The following is a 9,389-nucleotide window of genomic DNA, read 5'->3' as shown; positions in this document are numbered from 1 at the left end:
GCCACAAGGGTTCATCAACAGTTCATTCCCCAAGGCTATGCAGTTAAATTCCAGTTTCTGTAATCAGCATGAGAAAGACTAAGGAGGAGAGGGAGAAACCTTGGGCAGCATTCTTTTCTTATCAAGAGCAAGATGCAAGCTGTGTAATTCTAACAACTGTATCCAGTACACATATAAAGACACCATGTGAATTCTCTCCATAGAAGAAAAAAATAGAAATGGACATAGATGATTGCTTATTAAGCAAAAAGATTTGTTTATAAGTGTAAATCATGATGGAAGTGACTGAGCACTTTCCTTTTTCTATGACATATCAATGAGTTCAGTACTGTTTATGGGGCCTGTAGATCAGAACTAAACAAACAGGATAGTAGTGGACTTCAGTTGTTCTTTTTAATGCTTGTACAATTACACCACCAATAAATTATTGGCAAAACAAAAAAAATTGATGGGTAACAACCTTGCTTGGAATGTTTCTGTGCCTGTCATATTTAAAATCATATTGAAGTTTAAAAATGGCTTTAGAATTATTATGAGTATATTTAAAGAATCTGAGATGTTATCATTAACAGAGCTATGGTCGTTAAAAATATGAAGCCAGTGCATGTCCATCAATTTTAAGGGAGCCAACTGAGAGGAGCTAAAAGCCAGGAATATTGATTGCTCTTTTTAGGCACAAGTAAACCTCAATACCTAAACAATAGCATGAGAAAAGAGCAAAATAAACAAATAACCAATAAATGGTTAGAGGAGGAAGGAACTTGTGAATAGCACTTATCTCAGGAAATCTGGGTCAGTTCCTTGTTCTGCCAAAGGCTTTGTTTGCCATTGGGTATGTCACTTTCTGTCCACCTGGACAGAAAACAGAACTGTAGTTTGTTCCTGAAAATGCAACAGCAGCTTTGCTTCTTTATATTTTGGGGAAACTTCTGCTAGGCTCTGAATTTACTGAAAACTATGCATTGGGACAATTTAGGCATGTGTCCACACGTGAATTTGCTAATGCACATTAACACAGGTTTGCAGACTAATTTGGGACTAAAATTAGTCTCAAGTCAATGGACACACACCACATTAATGCACATTAGTGCATCTACACATTCACTAATGCAAATTAACTGATACTTCATGCAGGTATCAAATTTAGGCTTGAATAGCCTTAAACTGCAATTTTAAGGTGCATTAAGGGTGTGCATGTATAGACACGCACTCTTAATGTACCTTAAATCTGACTAATGCACATTAAATGTGCACATGTAACACACCCTCAGAGTTGTACATTTAACTCCCTCTTTATCAGGTTTGATATAAAATATAACAATTGCTGGCCTGCTAGGGGCACAAGAATTTAAGCTGGGATGACAATATTAGTGGAACTGTTGATGTACTTTTATTTCTCATCACATTAAGAATGTTAAGGTTAGATAATCTGGTACTAGTCTGAAGCTAAAAAAAAATAAAATTGTTGTTGACATGGCTTTTTAGAGTTTCATTTAAAACTCATCCAGGGACTCTCTAGCTGAAACGCATAAATGCCAGCTAACTTGGAAGCACAATGGATGGGAGCTACAATACAGCAACATGAATGCCATCTCATCTTAATTAGCTCCTGTCATACAAGAGATGACCTATTATTGACAATGTAGGTAGCTAACACAAGGTCCTGCTTCTTTTACTTCTACAAGCTGTCCCTTCAAAATATTTTTTCTTAAATAATTCATTTGATTTCCAGTTTGTAATTACAATTCTTTCAAGTCCTTCACAATTTCAAATAGAATTTTATACCATATGCCCTGTAGTCCAGAATGATTTCCCTAGGTAAGGAATAACTGCGATTTGATTTCATCTCAGCTCCTTGCTAAATAAATGTCTCAGGCACACAGATTACTGTTGAATATGTACATGTCAATTGTAGCCATTTGCCAAGAGAATTTAATAAAATTTACTCTGTTTGAAAGACTTTCAGTTATTTCTTGTTCTTCCTTTCCCTGAGATTGTTCTGTGCTCACAGGTAGATCTAGAATTTTAAAAGGGGGGAGGTGCATCATCACATATGAAATAACACATATTTTCCTCCATTTAAAAATAAACTAGAAGCTTTACTAATATGCTAGGGGCCTTGAGCTGTATTATTCAGTTTAAGTTTGAAGCAACACCAAATATAATTTCATTAGAATAAGTTAAAAACAATCTACAGGGCTGAGAAATGTATTACCAGGAGCAGCTAAGTAACAGCAGAATTACAGAACAAAGGATAGCTTGACTGATGGAGATCATTTGAGACCATTAAAAAAAAAAAAAGAAAAGAAGAAGGTCCTTAACACTTGTGGAATGAAGAGCTTTCACATAGATTATAATGAGCCATGAAGTCAAGTGACTCCCTCAGCACTGCCTGACTAGAAATGCTGCTGCCACTACCAGGCAGTTCTTTTTAAATTTTGGGTAAAGCACAAATCAAAGTGGGGTGCAAGTGCAGCGATGTACCCTGTCCTGGATCTCCCCTGTCTGTGCCCAATTCAGCTAAAAAAAACCCTAAGAGCCCAATTGTCAGTCCAAGAAAATACTAAGAAATGTCTAACCTGTTTTTTTAAAGACAGCATTATAACTGTTCCTTCCTTTACTATAGTATTTTTCAAGAACCAAGAATTTAGCAAAATAGTAATTTTAGAATACAGACTATATCAGTTTTACTACCTATGAAAGTATAGGTGAATCAATGGCAAAATACAGCATTATATAGACTTCTTCCACAGAGAGTGTCCTGAGAGCTAAAGGTGAAGGTTTGCCCTGGTCATAGTCAGGGATCCTGGTTTTCTCTGATTAAAAAAAAATATCCAAAGCCCTTTTTCTGGTTAAAAAGAAACAAAGCCCAAAAAACAAAGTTCACATTTTTCCATGATTAAAACAAAACAATGCTAATATATAGTTTTAGTGGTATTTAATTTTAATCATGGAAAAATGAAACACCACTAATATTTGGGTCTTCTGTGGTGCAGAGGCCTGAGTGCTAAGCTGATAACTAAAAGGCTAGTAGTTCAAACCTGTCTGTGGGTAAGTAATATTAAATCTCCGTTTGCCCAATTATACCTGGAGGTTGTGAGTTCAAGGCTAGGTGTCTGCCCAGAGCCTGCCCTGCTTGTGGGTGTGCAAAAAGTTTTTTCCCCAAGGGAGGTGGTGTTCTGCCCTACTTTGGGGGTCTTCAAGAGGAGGTTGGATAAATATCTGGCTGCAGTATTATGATCGCAGCACTTGTTCCTGCCCATGGCGAGGAGTTGAATTTGATCATCTGTTCAGGTCCTTTCTGACCCTACAAACGATTATCTATCTATCTAGAGATAGATATAGAGATATATCTCTACACACACACACACACACACACACACACACACACACACACAGTATAACCCCATAAATTTGGCATTGTCAGGACCAAGCACTTGCTGGATACTTGAAAATTCTGGATTTTTGAAACTGGAGTGGTGGCTGGTCACGGAGCATGGAGAGAGGTGGCAGAGGGGTGGGGGGCGCAGAGGTGGCGGCATCTTGTCCCAGGGCAGTAGTGCAAGGTGGTAGATGGCAGCAGCAGCCAGTGCATGCAAGCTTCCCCCTCCACCGCTTCAGTACTGGCCACCGCTCCCCACTCCGCTGCTCCAGGACCAGCCACCACTACTCCCTGATGTGTCAGATTTTCAAGAATTCCAGATTTTTGATATCCAGATTTATGAGGTTATAGTGTGTGTGTGTGTGTGTGACCTGAATGTTTTCTTATGGTGATGATGATGCTGCAGGAAATTGACTAACCCGGTTACAGCAAATACCCTCTTTTAATGAACTGTTCTTCTTGTCCCATGGAGGTCCTATTTTTCCATGATTCCACATTTTTCCATGATTAAAATGAAACACCACTAATACACACACACACACACACACACACACACACAGAGTTTCTTTTTAATTGTGGAAAAAGGTGGACTTTGTTTTTTTGGTTGTTGGGTTTGTTTGTTTTTTAAATCAGAAAATTTTGGAATTTTTTTTATCACAGAAAACCAGGATCCCTGTTCATGATGTTGCCTCTCCCCCTATATCCCATAGAAGTCTTGATTTTTTATAAATGAATCTAGAGACCAGTTTTTTTCTTATATTGAAAAGTTATGAGCAGGGATCCTGGTTTTCTCTGATTTAAAAAAATCCCCAATTTTCAGATTAAAAAAGTAACCCCAAATCCACATTTTTCCATGATTAAAATGAAACCCCACTATAGATAGATAGATCTCTCTCTATAGATATAAAGAGAGATCTATGTACTAGTGGCATTTCATTTCCATTCAAATCCATGTTAACGTGGATTTGGGTTTATTTATTTAATTAGAAAATTGGGGTTTAAAAAAAAAAAATCAGATAAAACCAGGATCCCTGGTTATGAAAGGCTGTGGGAGCTGCTCACCCAAGGGACTATTAAGTGCAAGAGGTTTCTAACACTTCATGACTTAAAAGGATCAGACTAATGAAAAACTGTGGTACGAGCGTTCTTGAGACGAGGACAAGTAATGAAAGAAAAGGGTTGCTACAAAATGTTTACTTCTAAAAATTTACAGCAGTGTTGCTATAATTGTTCTGGAAAGGATAGCTGTAATCTAAAAGATAAGAGAATAATGCCAAGTACCCCAAGACCTCATAAAATGTCCTAAGGGATTAAACTGTATTTCTGCTCTTAAAAATGGTATTTTGCTCAACAAAACTGCCCCTTGTAGGTATTCAGAACCATAGCTGCTTAATGACAGGAATGCATTGTAACAGTTTATTGCTTGTAACTCCTCCTACCGCTGCAGTGGAGCCAGGCTGCAGTATTAGCATAATGCATTGAATTGTTGTCATATATAAACTGAGGTAGTTTATATTAAATGCCAGTTATGTTTGTGCAAGCCTCTGAAAAACATTGGGCATAAGTGTCATTAGAGGCATGACTGGAAGACAGGTTACAGAGGGCATAATCTGGCCTGAATAACTTCTGTGGCAATGCCTAGGAAAGAAATCCCAGGCTTGATTTACAAAGCCTATGTGAAGCTTGCAAGGCCAGCAGCTAGGGAAGGGAAGACAAACAAAACAAAACACATAATTTTACTTCTAATAACCAGGAAATCACAATATACATAGGCAGTCCTTGTCCCCTCCCCTGCTGGGGTTTTTGGGTGTTTTTTGAATGAGTCACATACACTTTCCAGTGGGAATCAGCACCCACCTTGTAAGAAGCACATTTCTATAAGAAGTCTCACTTGATAGGGACAAGTGATAACTCATTTGCATGTCTAAAATGTAAGATTTCACGCTGAGGCATTTAACATAAAGCATGAGAGAGCTAAGCTATGCAGGGGAGGAATCACAGGTGCTCTGGACATTGGTCATTTTGAGGGAACAGTCCAGGAGCTTTACTTATTGAATGTGATTACATTCATGAGAGAAGGCTGAGCCACAGAAATTCTGGACAAATGTTGTTAAGAGCACTACTTAAATCTCAAACTGGTTATGAAATACACTAGAGGACAGTTTTTGCCAGGGGTGCCATGAGGGCAAAATGGAGTCAGACTGGTTAAAAAAAAAAACACAGAGAAAAAGTTTGAGCTACCAGCAAGAAAACGGGGGTGGGGAAAGGGGAGAGAAGGAGAGTGCTGTTGCATCCAGCATTTAAGAGGTTAAATGTTTGGGGGTTTTTTATGTCCCTTGTAACATGTTAACCTTCCCCTTTCTCTGACAAAGTTTCAATCTGAGAGGGCAGCAGTAAAGAAGCTTTGTAATGGGCTTTTATGGGCCGATTTATTTTAATTTGGTTCCCTGCTCTCCAACATATCCTGTGCAACCTTGGGCAAATTATCCAATATCTGTGACTCGGAGTCCAAACAAGGCAAAGCCCAAACAGGCTAACAATATACTTTCCTATAATAGTGTCTCAGAGGAGCATGCTTAAGAAAAGGTCATAAGGCGCTTACCTTAAGACCCTGGTTCAGCAACCATTAAACAGAAACATCTAGGCTTGGTGAGGCTAGTCCCTTGGCATATAAGAAAACACCTGCTACCCATCACGGCCTGCAAAACTTTTATCTGCCTCTTCCTGCTTAAGCAGCTCAGCCCCAGGGTGGGATAAAGGTCTCCTTGATTACACCATACTGTTTTGGTTGCAGGCTTCAGCCTGTTTTTTAAAGGGATGGCATCCTCCCTTACAGTCTTCCAGGTAGTGGCACTTTGTCTCATTTATTTAAGCCCTGACTCTGTAAAGACTGAAGTGTCCAATTAGTCCATTGATGTAATGGGTCCATTTCATAAGTTAAATCTGTTGCTTATGTTTCTGCTGGCTAGATGCCTTATAGGCCAGGTGCAGACATTACACATAAACTGGTATAAGTGATCAGAAACTGGTATAAACCTGTAGCAGAAGTTTGGGGCACATAGATTGGTTTAAAAATGGTGGAGATGGGTGTAGACGCACCTGGATTGATGAGGTATCAGACTTAATTGGTTTAGGTTATCAGACTTCTGTACCAGATCCCCTATCAATTCATGTTAAGTTGCTGTCCACCACCATCCCAGGCTTTTTTGTGGGCCAACACTAGCTCCCCTCACAGGGAGGCCCACTGGGACTCCACTGGCCTCAGCTGTTCTAGCTAAGCATGCAGCAGGTCCTGCCCCTGGGCTGTGCTGGGGCAAAGCTTCTGCCCCTGGGGGCAAAGCTTCTGCCCCCAGCCCTGCACCCTACCTGTGGTGAGCTGTCAGCTGCAAGGGGAAGGGAGCATATGTTGCTCAGTATTTTTCTATCTTTATACAATGATCCGAGGCAGGGGTGTGGGAGGGGGTGGTCTGCAGAAGGAAGGATCGGACCTCTTAGAACTCAAGCAAACTGCAGGCAGCAGCAATCGGCGCCCAGTGTGATTCCTGCAATTCCTGTAATCATGCTGGGTGCCTGCTCCTTGCTGGTGCTCCAAGGGGCTTCATCCTTCCTTCTACGGAGTGGCTGGGCCACCACTGATCAGCTGCTGGACACACATCCCCAACTCCCTTCCAAGAGAGCCCCAGAACAGGTCACCATGCATGGGCAACTAGAGCCGCCTTAGTCAGGGGGGCACGTGCTACCCCAGCAACCAGTCAATGACTGGGGGGCAGGTTCTCCCTCGGCTGATATTGCAACGGAGGGGTGGAAGGGGGTGTTCCCCCCTGGCCAATCACAAGACAGCTGATCGCTGCGACCAATTGCTGCATCTGCTTCCAGAAGTGGCTGCGGGCTCCACTGCCCGGCTGGCGCTTGCAGGGGGAGCACTGGTGCTCTCACCTGCCCATCGCCTAAGCAGTCAGCACAGCCAGTCAAGGCATGCAGCGGTGCTCTCAGGAGGTACATGTGCACCCTCTACGTGTTGCCACTGTCACCATGGTACACCAGGCAGCCTGGCTGGTGGTGGCAGGGACAGGTGTGCTATGGTGACCAGCTCAATCAGGGGTGGCAGCCAATCAGGGGTGGCCCACAACTTGGTTGCATTTGGCTGCCCTCGGCAGTCACCAGTACATTGGGAGGCGTGCAGGACCACCCTCAATGTGCTGGCCTCAGCCAAGGCAGGCAGCCTTTGTGCCCCCCTCTCCCCCCACCCCAATGAAAGGGCAAACTTGCGTCCTGTTCACTCCCAAACTAATCTAGTCTGCTTAGAGAAATCTGCATAAATTAGTTGGAATACACCTGGGGCTTTTTGAATGTCTGTACCTAGCCACAGTGTGTTAAACCTTTTAGTCAGGGATTCTCTCTCACTAGGCATTTGCACAAACCATAGCTTGACTCCTAACTTTTCAGTCAGGAATCCTAGAAATTACTGGAATACAAATAATAGAAAACTGATCTCATTTACAAGGGTATTGTCAAATTTAAATCCAACTTTTTGAAAGGAGAATTAAGACTAGTTTTAGGCATGCATATCCTTGCTGGGCTCTTTTTTCTGTGGTTCTACAGTCATGTAGTGGCTGTTTTTGTGGTACAGTAAACCTGCATTACAACAAACCCATCAATGACTTGATGATCTGCTCAGGTCCCTTCCAACCCTGTCAACTATGAAACTATAACAAACCCTACGTTTAACAATTTCAGAAGCAGGACCTGAATCTTTTTGATGATGATGATGCAGGAAATTGACTAACCCTGTTACAGCAAATGCCCTCTTTTAATGAACTTCTCTTCCTGTCACACGGAGGTGCTATGCACTTGTTATAATGAGGTTGCACTATAATCGCTATCAAGTCCCCTTCTATATCAGAGGAGAGGCTAAAGGGGCAGGCAGATGAAGGGGTATGCTGTACTTAATGTTGCAACTACAGAGTTCTAATGTTGTATTTTAGCTGCAATTGGCCCAAACTATAGATGCATAGAGAAGAAGGCTGAAAGGTACTTCCAGGTCATCTAGTTCAGCCTGTTGAGGCAGGATCATTCTTATCCAAACCATCCTATACAAATCCATTGTCTAAACTAACTAGCAAAGCTATACAGTATAAGAAAAGTGTAAAGCCTAGAAATAGGAGGAGTATTATGAGGAACTAAAGAAAGTCTTTTTGGGTGGTAAATGTATATGCTAATTATTTGCTCGTCTCTGGCTAGTGGGGACATTCACAGCATGAATCTGTGCTTAAGTATATAATTGTGCTTTTTATTACATCTTATCTTTAAAAATATTTTGTATTGCACCCCACAACTTTTATTACCAAGAGCCAGCAGGGAAGGGGAGGCAGCTAAGGAGGGAGGGAGGGGAGCGCAGAGGCAGGGGGAAGCCCCGCTGTTTGGGGGAGGAGGTGGAAGTAGGTGGGGGGAGGGAGCCCCGGGCCCCAGAGGCTTCAGGAGGAGGCAGTGGTGGAGGAGGGAGTGTTTACATGGCTGCCCCCCACCCTCCACTCACCATTTGGGGCCGGCCATGTAAACACTCCTTTGAAACCCATCCTTCTTGACAGGCAATTGGCTAGTACAGGATATAGATGTGTGACTTTAATAAAAAATTACACTCTTTCTGCCAAGCTCTAAGTGCGTTATCATCATTGTAACCTTGAGGGCTTTGGTGCAAAGTAGTATATATGACGTATACTCAACCCCCAACCTGCAGGCCAAATTTGGCTCACAGGGGTACCCAGGAATCAGGATATTTGGTGATTGGGAGCAGTTTGAAGCTCCACACTGCTAGATCAAGGCCCAGCCAAGCCACTGCTGCATGGCTTGATAAGGCCTGGGCCCACCCCACCCCTGCATTGCCAGATCAGGCTGCTCTGCTGTTGTCTGTTCCCCAACCCCTCCATCAGGATCAGTGCTGGGCTGCTTCCCACCTCCTCCCTGTGGCTGGATCGGGCCCCCGCTGTACCCACCCTGATCCAGCCCT

The sequence above is a fragment of the Crocodylus porosus genome, unplaced genomic scaffold, assembly GCF_001723895.1.
Source record: "Crocodylus porosus isolate Cpor-Errol unplaced genomic scaffold, CroPor_comp1, whole genome shotgun sequence".
NCBI classification, from domain to species: Eukaryota; Metazoa; Chordata; order Crocodylia; family Crocodylidae; genus Crocodylus; species Crocodylus porosus.
The sequence above is the reverse complement of the archived record's forward strand: the minus strand, read 5'-3'. Positions refer to the sequence as shown.